Raw genomic sequence first — 20,182 nt, 5'->3', positions numbered from 1 at the left:
CTTCATTTCCCAGTCCTCACCGGCAACCGGCCCCTTTCTCTGTGTTTTGTGTCACCCCGTATGATATTGCATCAAGGCAATTCACGGCAGCGGCGGAACCAAAAGCAATTTAAGTCAAAAAATGGACAAATATGGATGTCATTTCTAAAGCTTGTTCAAAGGCCTTTGACATCACTCAAAGCCTGAACACTTCTTAGAGGCAAGGCATCCCCACCCCCAACTCCACACCCCCAGTAATGCAAGACTGGAGATTGAACACAGAGAAGAAAATGCAAGGCCCAGAATGTATTGCTTGGGGAAGCCCAGATTCTGTATCATGTATTGAGAAAGATTGATTCAAAATCAAAGTAAATTCCCAAAGGTCAATTAATATTTATTATTTCAACATGGTTTATTTGTAGCAATAATAGGTGCCACCTATCAATATTTATTATAGATGAGCATGCTGTTAGAGGACTTACTTTTATCTAACTTAATTTTCACAATCACCTTACACAGAATGTCTATAAACATTAGTCTATAAAAGCAGATGTTATCATCTTCATCTCACAGATGGGGAAACCATATCTCTGACCAGCTCATAGCACAGATAAAAACAAATTTTAGTGTGTAAATATGTATGGGTGGTGTGGGGTAGGGAGCAGAGGACAACCTAAGGTATCATTTCTAGCATGCCATTCACTGTGCTGTTTGAGGCAGGTCTGTCACTGCCCCGGCATTCACCAAGCAGGCTAAGCTGCCCGGTCACTAAACCCTGAGGACTTGCCAGTGTCTGCCTCCCCAGCTGTGGAATTACAAGTGTAAACCACCTGCCTGGCATTTTACATAGGTTCTATGGTACACAGGCTCAAGTGTTCATGGTTGCAAGGCAGATATTTACTGACTGAACTATCCCAGTAACCCAGGCTATGGAAATATGGAGAGGGAAGTCTGTGCTGTGTGGATGCAGAGGCGTCTCCTCCTCGTGGTGCCCACTCCTCATTTGGAAGAAGACTGCCAAAGGGGGACACAGAGCTCTCCCTGGGGCTTATGCCTTCTTCTCTGTGTCCAGGCATACGTAAGTAAGTCTTAGAATGGTGAAACGTACACACACACACACACACACCCACACACACACACACACACACAGGTCTTTTGGACCAAAAAAAAAAAAAAAAAAAAAAAAAACTAAAGCTAGAGGAAAAAGCCAGTCCCCATGGGAGATATCCTGTAGGATTCATTTACATAACATTCTGGAAATGTCAAAATTATACAAATGGAGAGGAGGTCAGTAATGGCCAGTAGCTGGGAGGAGGGTGGTGTGCGGAGGGCAAGGTGGCTGTGGAGGGCAACTGAGGAACCCTGGGGCCTCCAGAAATGCTCTGCCTTTTGACAACCATCGCCAGTGTCCCCACTGTGACATTGTACTAAAGTTTCATGTCCTTACCATTAGGGCGCCTGGGTCAAGAATATGTGGGGTGGCTGCATTATTTCTTGTAACTGCCTGTGAATCTGCATGTGTAGGTACTTCTAAACCTAAAGCTTAATTAAAACAAAGAATTATCGGATATTTGAGGAAGCAAAAACCTAAATACCAAGAACATTTCGGTGGTGTATAACACACGTCCCCTCTTGCCCGAGCCCACTCCCACCTCTACCTCATTCGAACACTGCAAAATGCAGAGGCCATAAAGTGTGGTTGCACCTACATGCTGGGCAGTGGCCAAGCTCCGGCCATTTTCAGAAAGGTCAGAAGGCCAGGCGGAAGCTTGGGACCTTGGCCTTGATTCAGATGGAAAGAGAGAAATGAGGCCCCCTGACCAGGAGCCCTTGTGATCACTGTGAACCAAGAATGGATGTATTTTATGTGCAACGCTATGACCTTATTTTCCCCTCCTCTTGCTAATAGGTGTGAAGATTTCGCAATAAATATTGCTTATGGCTGTTAATTGAACTGCTGCCCAGATGGTCAGGACATGTTTATTTTCTCATTTTTAATTTCTCCAAGTTCTTGCAGTCATGGGAAGTGGGGAAGGAGTAAAATAAGTTTACACTGGAGTCAGGTCTGGTTTGGAGTTTGTGCCCCAGCGATATTCATCCCAAAGAAAGCACTCAGTCTGTGTTGTTCATCGGGACTGAAGAATGAGTTGGGAAATACACTGGAAACCCTGTTCCCAGCACCTCTCAATGCTCTGTGGTGATCCGTTTTCCAAGTGTCTTAGGTACCTCAAAAGGGGCTTTCAACCAAGCACTACCAAATGCAGACAAGAGTAGAAACCTTCCAGTGCCTTTTCATGATTACCAATGTGATCACTGTTAATTGTCAACTTGACAGAACCTAGAATCAGCATGCTCGTAGAGGACGATCTTGATTACAATAATTAGGGTGGGTTTGATCACCCACTGTGGGTCACAACATTCCCTGGCTGGAACCCTGGCCTGTATAGATGGGGAGAGGAAGCTGAAGAAAAGCATCCATCCCTCTATTCCTGACTATGGCTGCCATGTGGCCCTTAAGTTCCTTTTGTTATGTTTATCATAGCAACAGGAAAAGAAACTAAGATAAACACTCTAATGCATCCTCTCTTCTGGTTGGTCCCTTTGGGTCTTTACTCTTCACCTTTCAGAAGGGCATATGAAGGTCAAATGAGTTGATGCACATGAATAGGATACATACATGCAAGGGTGTGTCTATAACCAAGCAGTCATCAATATAAGATGAAAAGACCTAGTGCCTTCCAGCTCCTCCCTCATTGTCTTCTCATAAAAGAATGCTTTTGATGAGAGATCTTGTGTAGCTCTGGCTGGCCTTAAACTCTTTAAGTTGCCAGGACTGGCCTTGAATTCTGATCTTCTAGTCTCCATCTCCCATGAATTATGATTCCAAATACATACCACCATGCCCATGTCTTTCATAATTTTTTTTTCGTGTGTGTGTGTGTGTGTGTGTGTGTGTGTGTGTGTGTGTGTGTGTGTATGTGTGTGTGTGTACAGCATAATGCCACAGCATGCATGTGGAAGTTCAAGGACATGTTAGCTGTCAGTCAGTCTTCTTCTACTTCATTTGACACAGGGTCTTGCTTTTTGCTACTGCATGCATCAGATTAGCTCAATCATGAGCTCCCAGCTTACTGCACAGACCTCCAGATCTCAATGCTTAGCTAGTGGCAAGCTCCATTCTCTGACCTTTACACAGGCTTTGTTTGTACAAGCAAGATACCACTACATTCTGTCTCTGCCTCCTGTCTCAACATAAAAATGTCAATTACAGAAACATACAACTGAATCTAGCTTTGCATGGATTCTTGGAATCTAAACTTGGGTCCTCACACTTGATTTACCCACTGAGTAGTCTTCTTAGTTCCTTGCTTCAGTGATTTTTTAATAAAAATACTTATGATCATGAACCCTGACAGTGCACACTCCTAACTCTGAGGCACTGAGCAAAAGCCTAACAATCCTTGTTTGTTTCATGTTCTGATTTTGGAGGGAGATTGTGCATTGATCTGTGGAGAGATGGTACAAGGCATAACATACAGTAAGGACTCAATAGGCCCATGGGTGACAGATGCAATAACTATGTAAGCAATGGACATGGAAGTCCTTAAGCCTATATAGGATGAGGAGGGATGAGGGCAGGGCCCCCAATGTGATTCCACTGCTACAGGAGCCTATTAGGGACTCAGCAGAGCCTATAGTTTATAGGGGCATCTTGCCTTGCCAGTGAACTTGTAGTAGTGGTCACACCCTTTGGGCATGGTTTCAGGTGCAGATGTGACCCTCTGAAGGTAGAGAAGCTGTGGGCACACACTCTGCTTGGGTTCTGGAGAGCAGAGACTTCATCTTCTGAAGCAGGGAAACAGTGGTGGAGGTTATTTACTCTATCTATGTAAGTGCTTCCTAATAAACATCTATTTGTCATTTAAACCCTGCCTTCAGTGGTTTCTCTTATTTCATTTGTATGGACACTAAGGAAGATTCCTGCTGGTCACTCTTGATGTTCACCATCTTACCTGATACTTTCTCATCTATGATCAGCCTTTAGGTCACTCAGCCTATGGGATCTTGTTAAATGCAATTTCTGGTTCAAGAGGTCTTGGATTCTACGGTTCATACACAGAGCCCCAAAGTGATACCAGAATCATGGGACTGAGAACACAATCTTAAATCAAAACCTTTACAGTCTTCAACAGAGTCAGCATTGCTGGCTAGAGGCATTTGGGGAATGTGTAGACACATACTGGGGGCTCTGGACATTTAGTGGATGATGTCTGTAGGTCTATCCCATGGTAAAAAGTTCCATACTACACAGTTGTCCACAAACTGGAACACACCCGTGGGTCACAGGGTGTGCATGAGATACTCTTCTTGACACAGAAACACAAGGCTCCCCAAGTCTTCCAGAAATGCAAGGCCCTTCTAAATGAAGGTTGTAATGTGTTACGTTAAAAACATCAAGATTTAAAAGGCATTTTGGGAAGATCACAACAGTCTAGTTTCTATGATATGTGACTTGCATGTACTGAGACTTACTGTACTCATTGTAAGTGAACACATGTGCCCTCCAGCTGCCCTTAACCCCAAAGAACAGTTTTTTCCTATTTCTCCATAAGTCTGTGTTCAGAGATGGGTTGGTAGTCGTAATTTGACCACACCATAGAAAGTGGCAAATATTATTGAGCAGGATGGTTATTTCTGTTGTGAATCTTCGAATAGCTGGTTGGCTTTGATATTTCAATTCCTTTTTAAAAAATTATTTTATACTTCAGACATTCTATCAAGTTTTGGTTAGTTATATGTATGGATGGGTTATGTTATTCATGAATTCCATTCAAAGACCCCCAATAAAGACACCAATACACTCTTTTTAAAATAGTGCTGTTATGAATTATTGCCTAATCCCATGCTCATGCAGCAACCCTCAATAAAATCTGTGTGTCACAAAAAGAAAAGGAAAATTAAAGAAGTATAAAGGTAGGAACAGGACTTTCTGAGAAGAATGAGTGGTTTATTGGAAGGGGAAGGATGTGGTAGGATAATGGGGAGGTGATCAAAGTGCATTGTACATTTTTGAAATTGTGAAAGAATGAGGAGATTTTTAAATATTTTTAAATTAATGTTTTAAAATTTATTTTTTAAAATTCAATAGTATGTGTGTTTGTGTGTGTACGTCATGTGTGTGTGAGTATACATGGAAGCCAAAGGGGAGTGTTGGATCCCCTGGTATAGGCAGGTGTGAGTTGACCAATATGGGTGCTGAGATTTGAGCTCAGTTCCACTGGAAGAGTGGGAAGTACTCTCAAATGCTGAGTCTCTCTCCAGTCCCTTAAGGGGGCACTTTTTAAAGTATCATAGAAAAGAAAAACATGCATGCATGTATGCACCTGTACACACGTGCACAAACAAATGCACCCATGCACACAGTCATGTGTGCACATACCTGTACACATACACAAACATATGTACATCCAAATGTACACGTACATGTACGTGCACATGCACACACATACTCATCTCAGGATTGGTGAGAGGCAGTTTGTTATCAAGCTAGCTATATTATGAGTGGTACTAACATTGCACTAATGTTTGAGACCTTGCTTTTGGCAATCGTTTCTCCTCTTATTATTTTTTTGTTCTTTTTTGGCACCATAGTAGTGTTTCCATAAATAGCACATCTAAAGGAGTGTGTGACTTTATTGCTGTCAGCCACTGTTACAGCAGAGAAAAATTCAGTAAACATAGAAGCTAAGGCCAGAACATAGAAGGACTTCCCACTCCAGAAGTTAAGTATTGTAACCTTTCTGGAACACTCTCTGATCACCCATGAAATTCTGACTTTTGGAGTAAGACGCCACCCAGTTTACAGCTGGCTTGATAATAGGTATTTGGGACACATTCAAGATGATGGTGACCATTTTGTTGACTTACAGAAGTGCCCACTCTTCGCAGTGGGACTGAAGCTATCCAGCTGGAGGGGAAGAGATAACTGTTAAATGTGCCTAAGCGTTGGGCACTAGCAGCCTTTTCATGAAACAAACCCACAAATGAAATGTTGCAGTTCTTTGCCGGGATAATTGGGACTCTCTTGCTCAGCCAGACTGGGGATCCAGAGTAAAGGATGAGGCAGTTTTTCTTTCTTTTTTTTTTTTTTTAAAGAGCATAAATATGTGAGAAAGTGAGCAAATCAAAGTAATTGAGGAATAAAATAATTCATTCCATGTCCCTGCCTCAGCATGGATGCAAATGGTACATCATTAAGTAGGGCCTTGATACAAAGGCAGCAGCTTAACCATAGCATCAAATATTTAGCCAGAGCCAAGAGCAATTTTTTATTATGTTTTTTATAAGTTTGATTTACTAACCTTCAGTGCATCCCTGTTTTTAGAGGTTGGCTCACAGTTTTCATTTGTTTTCTCCGAAGCACTGACTCCTTCCCAGGGTTTCAGCTGTCCACTCAGTTCTTAATGGCAGAGCAGCACTGAAAAGCATAATTACATTTCCTAATTATGTGTAATTAGGCAAAACCCAGATGATGTATCCAACGTGCTCCTGGAATAGCCAGGGGTCAAGGACTGCTGGAATTCAGTCACATTTTTATAAATAAGCCAGGGTGTTAGTTAACGTTGGGGTCCAAGGTGGTGCTGGGTGCCTTGTAGACCAATATAATGGCTGAAATATATAGCATTCATTTATTTAGCCCAGTAAAGCTATAATTGATTCCCCGCCTCCTTACCCTCCTCTCCTTTTAAAAAACAGAGCTTGGATTTGCTATTCTTAGCCTAAGAACAGTCCTCTAAACCCTGAACCACAGTTCTGCTTACTGACAGCGTAAGTGATATTTATTTTTTCAAAGCCTAATCCTTTTGAAACATGAAGAAATAAATACATCCTTTTATCTACCATATGCCTGGGATGGGAAGTAAATTCTTATTTTCCCGTGGTGTGGTACCAGTGGGCTACAATGAATAATTTGGGCAGGCTCCCTGAAGATAATAGGGAAGCCTACTCTATTACCAGGGATAATTATGAATCTCATAATAGAAAACATCCCGAGCCTGAACATCAATCAAGGAAGATAAACAATGGGAAATGATAGGTATACAAAAGGGAAAATGGCACCAGCAGTCATAGAGAGAAAGACCGCAGGATTCTGGTGGGGTTATAAATCATAGAGTCAAATAACTCCTGTGCAATTAATATCCTCAAATTAAAACATACATTTTTTTTAAAAGCAAAAAAAAAAAAAAAAAAAAAAGCAGACTTTTTGAGTAAGACATCTGGTTATCTTACAAGAATTCTAGCGGGAGTCTTGTATGGATGTCCACCCCACCCCAAGTTGGTTGAGGTATCATTAACAGTGTTATCATGAGTACTCACCTGATGATCTCCAGCTGGTTGCCAGGGACAGGCCATGAGCTGGCAAGGCCAGAGCTAGTGGTGGGTGACTCTCAGGACCTTTAGCTCTAAGAAGACAACCAAGACTGGCTTATCGAACTGGAAGTCTGTCTGGCTGGGTCAGCCCACAGCCTGTCTCCAGCCATGCACATGCAGTTTCAGAGGTATAGACAGATAGAAAAGTGTTCATTTCCCAAAGAGTTGTCATCTCTTTCTAGTGAATCGACCTTCATTCATGTGCTTTCTTGTTTCTTGAAAAAAAAAAAAAAAAATCAAGTCTTAAGGTATGTCTAGGGACTTCTCTTTCAAATGACAATAGGATTCTTGATAATTGTTGGAGAATCATGCCTTGTTAGTCTTCTTTTAGTTTTCAAAATCAAATATAAGGTAGTATGATTAAGTTATCTGCCAAGTCATGTGCATAGACCAACAAGGTGTCCAGCTTTCCCTCATATCTCCTGCATGTAGAACTTCAAAAAGTGACAAGAATTCAAACAGGATCTTCCTTTTCCTTCCCTGTTTCAAGTAGGGACTCTCTGAGTCAATTGTCAAATATGTCCAGAAGGCCACAAAATATGCTCCTGGATTTTGTTTTATTGGCCTCATCTAATATTTTATAAAACATATTTTTAAAGAAATATATAATTTGTCCCCCAAAGCAAGGGTTTTCCCATGCCATATAATTTGCTAAGTGTGGCTTTATTGCACCTTAGCCTATAATTTATAGTCAGCTTCCACAAGGCAAAAAATAACTCCAAGCTATGATTAAGTAAGTAATGGACAAGGTAACTAATATTCCCGGAAGGAAGCCCTTCCAGACACTCATTTTAAGTGACAAAACGGTTGAAGGTTGAGATGTGCAGTCCTGTACTAATTTAACTGGGTTGTGTGGAATGGAGGCGCAACATGATAAACTGGCCTATCTAGGCAGGGAAGACATGAGCTGAGCTAGATTTTACACTTGCATTTTAATGAGCCTGCACCTCATTTTCCCTATGTCAGGCAAATGGGTTTGTGTCTAATTGTGCTACCGGTTTCCCCTCTAAAGTAATTTTTGGGGAATGAGTAGTCTGGTATAGTGCAAACCAATTCTGAGGTAGCTGTCTATGTTGCATAGATGGGTGTGAGGCATGACAGATTGGGGAAGACTCAGACTTCAGAATCAAACACTCCTGGGAGCTGGAGAGATAGCTCAGTCAGTAAAGTGCTTGTCCTGCTATCATGAAGACCTGAGTTTATTCCCCAGACCCACATCAACTATGTGGGCATATAGTGCACACTTATAATCCCAGTGCTGGGGGAGATAGGCAGGTCTCTAGAACTCACTGACCAGCCATCCTCAACACATGGGTGAGCTCTAGTGAGAGACTCTCTCAAAAAACAGAGGAATGGCACTCTGATCTCCACATGCACATTTATATGTACCCACACAGATAGGTGCATGAACACACACACACACACACACACACACACACACACACACACACGGCCAACGGGGGAGAAGAGATTGGGGGATATGGGTAATACAAAGCTTGGGAGTTATATGGCAAGCTAAAAATGACAGTGTGTTACAAACAGGATAGAAGCAACAGAGGTCTGCCCACTACTTACAGGCCCCCTACAATGAGAGATAGAGCCCATTCCCTCACCCTGTACAGCAGGCTGACCATGTGGCTTGCACTGGCCAATGGAACCATGACAAAGTCAATGTGGCCAGAAAGCCACTATATCCTGGACCTCTCTTTTGCAGCTCACCACCCTGAGACCACTGTAAAATCATGTCTAATCTGGCCTGCTAGAGGTTTACAGGCCATGTGAAGGGAGCCTTGTCTGAGCTGGTAGCTTGCTGACACACCATACATAAGAAGGTCATTCTAGAATCATGTAATGATCTACTAAGCTAACTGCAGAGATCAACCAAGACTGCGTGCACCATAGAAGGAACCCTGCTCTTTCATAGCCATAAACAAACTGGGGTCAGGAGAGAGAGGTTGCTATTGTTACCCACTGAGATTTGTAGAACTTTAATACATACCACATGCTAACAAATGCAGAACCAACACAGTGAACAGGAACTCATAACTCTACAGCATGAACGATCACTAATTTAGCCTTTAGTGGTTGATGTTATTTCTGAGAAAAATGCTGAGAGCCCCCCCCCCACTACCATCCCTGTCCATCTGACTAGATGAAGTGTGCTTATTGACTGTTGGGATGGGTCATTTGACCGACCCAGTGCCTTCAGGAAGAGCCTGTGTAAGGATGAGGCTGCCTTTATCTTTCAGCCCTTGCCAAGGCAGAGAAGAGTTCTATAGATTTGGAGCACATAAACACTGGGGATTGGAAAGACCTTTATCTGGTGTTGCCTAAGGGTGTAGTGAGTTTGGCCTGGTGTAGGGAGGAAGGGGGGTGCCCTGCAGAAGAGGGAAGCAGGAGAGTATCTTAGCAGGCCAAATTTAGCCTAATTAACAGATTTGCCTAAGGCTGACCCCTAGGCAGAAAGTGAAGCCTAGATCAGCCTGCTCAACTCCTACCGATAAGGTAATGATGAGGTTGAACCACCAGGTCTCAATCCCATAGAAAAGTTTCCCAAAATAGACAGGAGTTAGGCAGAGAACACCCCTACATTTCTTACCTCTTCTGGGTCCCTGTTTCCTTAGTGACCCAACAAATTTGTTTAGCACAGTTTTTATTCTTGCAGATAGGTGTCTGCGGTTTTTTCCCAGCTTCCCGTGGTTTTGTTTCTACTTGGTAGCAAAGGTGCTAAGAGGGGTTTGCCAGACTACCTCACAAAATCAGTATCTTCCTTTTGGAGATGGGTGGGTGGCTACTGTGTTGTGCTATGCTTAGCTTCTGGGAGGAAGGACAGCACTCTTGAATCTGCTTTAGGATCTGCTCCATAGCCTGAAGAGCACTTCTGTGGTAACTCACCGACAACCACACAGCCCCTGCCCTCAAGTTTGACCATCCTTCTGTCCACACACATAAGGAAGGATATGAACAAGACATCAGTCACCCTAAGATAACTCTTCAGTCTTCCATGTTACCTGATTTGACTTCATTTAACAACTGAAATGCCAGGATGTACCCTTAAATGCTTACAGGCCTGGAGATGTCTAGAAAAGGGAAGAAGACATCTCATTCATAGTCACCAGCCACTGAGGGAGGTGTCCTCTATGATCCTCACCTAGTGTGTTTCATGCAGTAGAATGGCCTCTTGGGCTGAATAGGTAAGACCTTGGTAACTGACAAAGGAGTGACAGAATGTGACATCTGAGGTTGCATGACAAGGCCTTGAGATATTTGCCTTCCTTTCTCTTGGATCTCTTGTTCTGAGGAAAACTGTATACAACATTGTGAGAACCTTCAAGCAGTACCAAACTGAAGTATATGTAGTAAGGATATAGACCTCTAGCCAACAGCCAGAGCAGCTTGCCCATTGATATTGATAATGATTGTCAATTTTATATGATCTAGAATTACATAAGTGACAAACCTCTGGGCTTGGGCATTTCTAAATTTGTTTAAATGAAGGAGGACCTGCCCTAAATGTGTTATCATCATTCTATCAAATGGGGTTCTCAAAGTAAATGCAAAGCAGAGAAAGCTGGGCAGCAGCATTCCTCTCTCCTTGCCTCCTGTCTGAGGACATGATATGATCAGCTATCTATACTACTGCTACCATGATTTCTTCATCAGGATAAACTGTACTCTTGACCTGTGAGCCAACAACAAACAAAACCCGTCCTTTCCTTTTCTTATCTGACCCTTGCTTTTGTCAAATATTTTTGTCACAATAATAAAAAAAAAAGTAACCAAGACACTCCCTGTGTTAATGAGCCATCTTAGACGTATGTCTTCCAGCTCTCCTTAGGCTTGTGAATGACCATAGCTGAAATCTTGACTTATGAGAAACATGAGTCAAACTGCTAAGTTGTTCCTCCATTGCTAATCCACTCAAATTGCTTGGAATAGTAAACTTTCGTTGCCCCTTTGAAGTGCTAAGTTCTGGAAAATGTGTTACCAACCCAAAAGTTGCCTGTCTACACTGCCCACTGCATCAATAATCCACGAATTAACAATTAGAATGAGCCAGGCATGGTAGCATACACCTTTGATTCTAGCCCTCAGGAGGCAGGGGCAGAGGCAGAGGCAGGGGCAGGGGCAGGGGCTCTCAAAACAATAGCAAAAAGCAACCAATGAAAAAAATCAGAACAACAAAACAAACCCTAATTAGAACGAGGGAGCTAGTAAGACCCCTGAAATGCTTTCATCCAACCCTTGACTTTAATATTTATACATTTGTGGGTAGAAACTTTGACAAATTATTAAATCCCCTTGCTGACTTGCATCTATCACTTTTTAGAAAAAGGTGCTTTGTTCCAACACTCAAGAGGCAGAAGCAGGAGGATCTCTGTGAATTCTCAAACTGGTCTACAAAGTGAGTTCCAGGAGAGCCAAGGCTGTTACATAGAGAAACTGTGTCTTGAAACAAACAAACACAAAAAAGAGGGGTGGGGCTGGAGAGATGGCTCAGAGGTTAAGAGCACTGACTGCTTGCTCTTCCAGAGGTCCTGGGTTCAATTCCCAGCAACCATCTATAATGAGATCTGGTGCCCTCTTCTGGCATGCAGGCATACATGCAGACAGAACACTGTATACACAATAAATATATCTTAAAGAAAAAAAAAAATGTGTGCCTAGTGAGTCTAACAGGGACCTCAGATTTAGGAGATCAAGCCATGGGAAGTCTACAAAAAAACAACAAAATGTTCCTCAATTAACAAATATATTAAAAAATAAAGTAAAAGGGTGCTTAATGTCAATATTTTAAATTTTATTTCTTTTTATGTGTATGTTGCCTGTATATATGTATGTGCACCATGTGCATGCCTGGTGCCTCCAAAGGCCTGAAGAGGGCTTAGATCTCTTAGACCTGGAGTTACAGAGGATGTTGAGTCCCTATGTGGGCCCTGGAATTAAAACCTAGGTCCTCTGCAAGATCAGCTAGTGTCCTTAAGCACTGAGGCTTATTTCCAGTCTTTGTGGTGGCAAGATTATTTGCCTTATATAGGACAGTAGAAATCCAATGAACTGATATTTGTATCTTAGCTCTATAAAGAATCAACTGGCTGAACATAACATAGGTAACTAACAATGTTGTGCCTTGGCTTTCTTATCTGTGAAATGAGAATAACCAATCCATTTAGTGTAGGAATTCAGACTGAGTGAAGTAGTTATTCAGAGCCCTGAAGTTGTTACAAACACATGGTAAATGATGTCTGCATTCTTCATTGTGATGTTCAGCATTTATTTAGTTATGAGCAATTAAAATCCAGAAATCCAGCTCGAGCAAACTTTGTATAACTCGATTTGTTAAGAGCCTCCTAGTTGGTGTCTTAGTTACTTTTCCTATCGCTGTGACAAACTACCCAGACAAAAGCAATTTAGGTTACAAAGGATTTATTTTTGCTTACATTCAGGAGAATACAGTCTGTCTGAGCATGTTGGCAGGTAGGGAAGGCATGGTGGGAGGAGCAGGAGGCTGGCTGAACACACTGTATCTGCCCTTGGAAAGCAGAGCAGTGACTGCACACTCCTGTCTGAGGACATGATATGATGTCTCCCTCCACTCCACTTGCACAGTCCAGGACCTTAGCCAGGGAATGATGCCTCCCACTTGTGGGTGGGTCTCCCACCTCAATGAATATCCTCTAGAAAGCCCCCTGTAGGCATGGCCAGGGGCCCATCTTCCATGTGATTCTAGGTGCTATCCAGTTAAAAACACTCATCACCAGTCAGTTTCCATTCTTCATGGAGTCCCTTGACCAGGAGGATTCTTATATGAGATTCTTGTAAATTTTGTCTTTCTTTTGATGGGTACAGGGAAAGGAAAACACTTATAATTTACTCCATGGTAGAGATATGTTGGTTCCCTGTTAAGGAAGCCAAGCTTGTAAGAATGGGTCTCTATTCCAGGGAAGTTTTCAGTGAGCCAAGAGATACCACAAGCTGTCCTTGGTATCACAATTGAATAAAGAATCCATCAGCAATAAGTCTTCAGGTGTGATGGAGACTATCCATCATATAAAAGTCAATCACTAGTGTAATTTAAAATTTCCAAAGTGTTGTGTTATAAAGAAAAGAACAAGCTGGACATTGGTGGTGCACACCTTTAACCCCAGCACTCTGGAGGCAGAAGCAGGCAGATCTCTGTGAGTTTGAGGCCAGCCTGGTATACAGAGCAAGTTCCAGGACAGGCGCCAAAGCTACAGAGAAACCCCGTCTCAAAACAAAAACAAAAACAAAACAAAACAAACAAAACACAACAAAAAAAAAAAGAAAGAAAGAAAGAAAGAAAGAAAAAGAAAGAGAAGAATAAGATGGCTGCAGTAGTACACTCCTGTATCCTCATCACTCAGAGAGCTGAGCAGGAGAATTGCCACAAGTTCAAGGCCAGCCTTGGCTGCATAGCAATCTCCTGTCTCAAAAATAAAAGGGATGGGGACTGAGGATGAAGTTCAGTAGGTGAAGTGTACTGAAGTCCTGCTTCAAACTCCAGCACCGTGTAAATCAGGTGTGGTGTGAGGAGCCTGTAATCTCAGGAGGTTGAACAGAAGAGTCACAAGTTCAAGGTCACCCTCAGCTGCATAGGGAAGTTGTAGGGAACCTTGGGGGCCATATGAGGGGGGGGCAGATAACATTTACTTCCATTACATTAGATTTTATTCTAGTTTTTTTTAAGCAATCGATGACTTTGATAAGACACTTAATCTGTTGATGTTTTTTTCTAAATATAGCCATCACAATGAACATTATTCATACCTCTCTCTTTTTCAAATTGCTTGTTATGAGCTTAGAGTGCGTCATAAGGAAAATTTGTTTATTTTAGAGAAAATGAGGAGACATTGCTGCTCAGCAAACAATATTTATTATCTGTGCAGTCAATCAAATAACATCCCTTTCTCCCACAAAATAAAACCTGTGTGTCTTCACGCCGAATATTTGAAATGATCATGAAATGCGTTCTAATGAACCAAGAAGGCTGTCATTTAGCTTTTAAGATATTTATTCAGTTGATATTTTACTTCTGGCCTCTAGATTTCTCAAATCATAAAACAGAAATGGCTGTGTTGGGTTAAGGCTAACACCTCCTAAGATTTGTATCTGCTAATTTTTGAGGTGCTTTTGTTAAAATTAAACTTTAAATGTGCGGTTATGGGCTTTATTTCCTCACTGAACCAACAGTGTCTCAAATTCATACTTCATTATTTCATTAAGAAAGGAGTGAGACACGTGGTAAATAAATCAGGGTTGTGATTGACAGTCTATCTAGAAAGATTAGATAATTGGGAGTGGTGGGCCCCTACTCCCCCAATTATTGCCTTTGTTCTTACAAGTGTGTTTAAATCTATTTCTGTTAATTTACAATCTGAAAGGTGGATGAGAAGCAGAGTTTGAAAAATAGATTACTGTCTTCATTAATACAGGTTTGACCTACAAAGTCTTCACGTACTTAATGATTAAAAACCAAAGTACTAAATAATAAATTATAAGAATTTATAGGAGTCATCATCTTGAAATTAGCTTACTGAATGTTCTTATCATAATAAATCTGAGTGGGTGTCTAATTTAGTGTTAGCTGACTAAAATTATATGTTGCAGGCAGGGGGAAAAAAACACTTTTGTTTGAAGACAAATGCGGTGAGTTTAATCACAGGTGATCTGAAAGGCACCCATCTCTTGCTGGTTCGCTTCATAGAAACTTCGGTGGAACTGGTTGAAATTGATTCCAATTTGTAAATCGGTCAGATAATAAAATCTTGCCCTCCCCCCAAACATTCGTGTGTGTGTGTGTGTGTGTGTGTGTGTGTGTGTGTGTGTGTGTGATGTTTATGTTAACACTAACTACACTTTCCACATGAGCTCTACCTGTCAGTCCCAGTCTAGACAGAAGAAAGCATCCAGTCCTCCTCATGACAAGTCTGTGGAGACTACTCTGAGTCACTATCAAGGTTAAAGGAACTCTTGTGTGTTGATGGGAGGGGAAAAAAAACACACTACTTCTCTCTTCTGCCTCTGTTTCCCCTCTCCTTGTGTGTCTGGATCATGGCTGTTCATTCAGCCTGAATCTTCAAGGTGTGTTTCCCCTGCTCAGGCAGTTGGGGCAAAGGCCCTGTTGTGAAGGACCTAGCAATAGGCCCTGGTTCAGTTTGTAGGAGAGGGCTTAGAAAAGGTTTTAAGTGTAAATGGGATGGTTTATAGTCTTAAATTGACAAGACCTAGAGTCACCTTGGGCTCAAATCTCTGGATGTGTCTGTGAGGTCCTGTCTAGGTTGGATTCGTTAAGAGGAAAGCCCCCCCCCAATGTGGGTGGCATCGTCCTATGAGTAGGACCCTAGATTGAATAAAAAGGAAAGAGCGCTCTGAGAAGCAGCATCCAGAACTTGTGCTGCCTGCCTATGGATGCTGGGTGACAGCTGCCTCACATTCTTGCCCTCCTGACTTCTTCACTCGGTGGGTTGTACCCTCAAACCATGAGCCACACTGACACTTCCCTTCAACCACTTATTGTCAGGTGCTCAGTCACAATCATGAGAACATAGCTAAGAAATTAGTCATTATATAGTAAAATGGAAATAAGATCAATTCTTCCAGATACAGCGGGAAACTGGCATATAATGTTTTTCAAGTTTATCATGTTACAAAATTGAATGGAATATGTATCTGTGCACATGCATGATTGCTCAAGTTCGTATACAACACACTATTCAATCATATGCTCCAAATATACAGTTTTTACAAATTAAAAAGTAGGAAGTCTCCAAAAGAAACAATTACAAAAACAAACAAACAAACAAACAAAGAAATTAACAGGAAAACTACAGATATTCTCTAATCATATAAAACAACTATGGCTACGGAAACTGAAAAATGAGATGGCAGTTTGCATGGTGACACCAGCAAAAGTTACAAAGACTGACAATGGCCACAGCAGTGAGCATTCATGCTATGAAAAAGCCCAAAGCATGTAGTGCCCAATCCAGTCTGGAATTCACCTCTTGTTGGCTTAATCAACAGCCTCATTCCTGATAAATTTCTTAAGCAATTTTCTGATTAAAACTTGTTCTGGAAGTCCTTCACTGTCTCCCCAGCCAAGTCAGGAGACTGGCACCCTTCAGCTGGAGTTCTTAGCAATGCCAGAGCAGAGAGAATCCCTGCCTTGCTCTGCCTGCCACAGGCCTTCACCCCTGCTTCTTAAATTGCAGTAAAACTTTCACTCATAACTAGATTTTTCCTTTTTTAAAAAGTCCCTTCACGGGATAAAGAGCACTATCTGTAGAAGCACAAATGCCTTCTGTGCTTCTACAGGTGGTCAGTTTCAGACTTATTTAAATCTAACTTTTGACCAAGCACTTCCACTTTAAGCTAGAAAATACAGAAATATTTTTTTTTAAAAAAAATCACCTAATTTAGAAGAATCTGTGTTTGTTTAGCACTTTATTTGTGCGTTTGGTTGTGGTTTCTGGGATTGAACCCAGGTGGTGCATCTGCTGGATAAGTGCTGTGCCACTGAGCAACGCCCCCAAACCTAGCATTATTTTATATTCACACGTTCACATCAGCCTAGTCATTTGAAAAGTATGACATCCAAAGGTTCTGAAAACCGGACAGTTTTCATCTAAGGCTTTCAAATGTAAAATACTGCATAGAGAGGCAGATAGGAAGAAGAGAGGGGAAGGAAAGAAAGGAGAGGGGGAGGGGGAGGGAGGGAGGAGGGAGGCAAAGGGAAGGAGGGGGGAGGAAGCGAGAGAAGGAACTTTAGCACTGTGTGTCTGAATTAAGGAATATACTTACAAAGGCCGAGGGGGGGGAAAGCAAGTTGTAGACACTAATCCATTATTGCAACCCCCTCCCTATTTTTATTTTAATGAGAAATGCACCTGAGCAGGGATTTTCTCACTTGCATATGCACATCTGGTGCTGGGGTGCCCCTTGGATCTGCAAACTTTCTAAGGACGCCTGGACCAGTGTGAAGAGAGGCTGGACCAGAGATGGTGTTACTCCTCTCACACTGCTGCTGTGCTTGAACTTCTTTCCATCCACTTACAGTGTTTTGAAATAAAAGAAAAAATATACAGGAAGGGAAACAGAGATGGATCTAAAGTTCATATACAGTAATGGGCAAAGTGGCCCTGGCCGACCGACTGCCGTTAATTCCTATCAGGAAGCTCTGGCAAGGCGAGGAGGCCGGCTTTTCAGGGCGGCAGTTTTCTGTCTGTTTCCCCAATCTAAACCTCCTGCTTGGCTGAGCTACAGCTGCCTGGAAAGGGAAGTGGAGAAGGCAGGAGTGAATTCCATTCCTCACCCCCTGCTGATCCCTCCAACTGCAATTTCTAATTAATTAGTAGAGTTGTGCCTTCCAGAAAAGAGCAGGCATACCTTTGGGACCTCACCAGGAAGAAGTGGGTCTTGTGGTGCAAAAAGAAAAGCTTTTTTTTTAATATTAAAAATTAATTAAAATGGAATGTGTGAAAGCTGGGTTTTTATCATTAGCACCCATTTCAGAGGGCCAGTTGCTGTTGGTAAAACTTCAGATTGTCATTGTCAAAATAGATTGGATGATGGGGGGGGCAGTGAATTTAGTGAGTCAAGTTCATCACTGGGTGTGGGAGCCCCTAAAATGAAGGGTCTTTTGTGCTCCAGTCGGCTTTGAAAAGTACTGAACTAAAAAAAACCATGGTCAGCTATGTCTCAGGAAGTGACTGTTGGCAGATAGGGTAGTAGTAGTCGTTTGGATTGCACATTTCTGTTATTTCAGCACTGGGGAGGCAGAGGCAGACAGGTCCCTGTGAGTTCAAGGCCAGCCTGGTCTACAAATAGAGTTCCAGGACAGCCAGGGCTACATAGAGAAAAACAAAACTAAAACCCAAAGGTTCTTATACTTGGTCCTTTAGACAGTAACCCCTGTAGGGAATGTCCACAGGTATAAGCAAACGGAGGTCAGGCCAGAGGTTGGTGCTGGGTGTCTTTCTCAGTCACTCTCCGCTTAAATTTTTCAGCCAGGGTCTCTCACTGGCCTTGGGTCGCATTGTTATGGTTAGACTAGCTGTCTCTGCCTCCCCTATCCTAAAATTACAAGTGAGACTCCCATGCTCAGCTTTATTCCTTGGGTGCTACTTATCAAGACTTTTCCTATCTAGCTATGTGCCCAGCTCATAGCACCCTAAAAACTCTGTCTTAGGTTTTGGTTATTGCTGTTGTTTTGGTGTATATGGGTGGATGGGTAGGTGAGTACGTGCCTAAGCATGCCTGTGGAAGTCAGAGGACAGCTTTGGGGAACAGACTCTCTGCTTTCACCATTTGGATCCTGAGCCATGAAGCCAGTTTCATTAGGCTTGGTGGTAAGTACCTTTACCTTCAGAGCCCAGGCACCTTGAACTTTAAACTTGCTGGGGATACTGTGTATACGTTGATGATGAGCAGGCATTTGGGGATGGAATTTAGGACAGTCAGTGTTCTCTTGACTTCCAGTCTTTTTCTATTTCTGCTTTTCCTTTCCTAAGTTTTATTCCTTGCCATCCTCCAAACTGATATAAAATAGCTCACAAAACCCTTACTAAATGACTGTTTTTAAAAGAGCTTGGGATGAAGAGAAAACAGGAACCAACACCATGGCTAGATCTTTATACTCTCTCAGCCCAGGTGACTCTGGTACACATCCTAAGTGTCCCCCATCTCTACCCCCAATGAAGCCAGGCAATTTACAAATGCTTCCTGTTCCTCAGTTACCTTTGCTACACAATGGCAAGACAGATCTCTATTTCCCAAGATAACTGTGAACATAAATCAAGCATGGTGTTTGTTACCTTTAATTGTCAGCCTGAGACAACCTAAGAATCACCGTCCCAGAAAGTCTCACTGCTGGGTGAATTCCAGGCAATGAGACGTCCTGTCTTGAAAAATAAAAGTAAAGGTAGATAGTACCTGAGGAATAAACACCCAAGTTGTCCTCTGTTCTCTGCATGTTTACACACACACACACACACACACACACACACACACACACCCCTGCACCCACACATGTGCACACTCATAGATGAGTATGACATGCACAGTCATGTATGCACAAGCTCATTCTAGCTAGAAGTATTAAGTTCTTCACAGCAAAGCAAAAATTGATCTTACTGTCTTCCATTACATAGAATTTTCATTTATCTCCTGACTTAATTTTTGTTTAATACTTGTGTTAGGAAAACACCCACAATCCTGCTGCCACTCTCCCCAGCCATTGACATAAATCAGAGCTTGCAATTCCGCAAATGCCTTGCTGCTCCTTTTAGGGCCTCCTGCAGGCAACTGCAGTCAGACTTCCAAAAGGCCGGTCCTCCCTTCCTTCCTCCCTTTGGGGGCCAGAGACATGATTAACTTGCAATTATTGTGGCTTCCTCATTAAAGAAAAGCTGTAGCAAGTGAGAAAAAAAAAAAAAAAAAAAAAAAAAAAACAGGGACCGACAAGACACCGTTTCTCTTGCACCTTGGCTGTGTGGGCTCCTCTCATTCCTCTGCCCTTCAGGTTAGTAAAATCAAGACCGGTTGTTGAAGCTATGAGCTATCAATAAAAGTTAATGTACCACAGGAAATTGGAAGAGGGAACAAAATCACTTAAGTGTTCAGGGCTACCAGGCCACCCGTGCATCCCTTTGTGACTGCTCTGCACAGTGGAGGTGTTTCTGTTGCCCTGGCTTCCCTGTACCTGTTATTTTCCCAAGTAAATGGTAGGTTGTGCCCATCAAGGGCATTGGTG

General features: G+C 42.3%; 1 protein-coding gene across 1 annotated transcript in view; it reads left to right on the top strand.

The window, feature by feature from the left end:
• The window catches only part of Wwox (WW domain containing oxidoreductase), an 888,030-nt gene that overhangs the window by 572,549 nt on the left and 295,299 nt on the right, over positions 1-20,182 (top strand). The gene's annotated exons all lie outside the window — the stretch shown is intronic.

This window comes from Phodopus roborovskii, unplaced genomic scaffold (genome assembly GCF_943737965.1).
Source record: "Phodopus roborovskii unplaced genomic scaffold, PHOROB, whole genome shotgun sequence".
In the NCBI taxonomy this organism is placed as follows: domain Eukaryota; kingdom Metazoa; phylum Chordata; class Mammalia; order Rodentia; family Cricetidae; genus Phodopus; species Phodopus roborovskii.
Note: the sequence above shows the minus strand (reverse complement) of the source record. Positions and strands in the feature narration are given on the sequence as shown.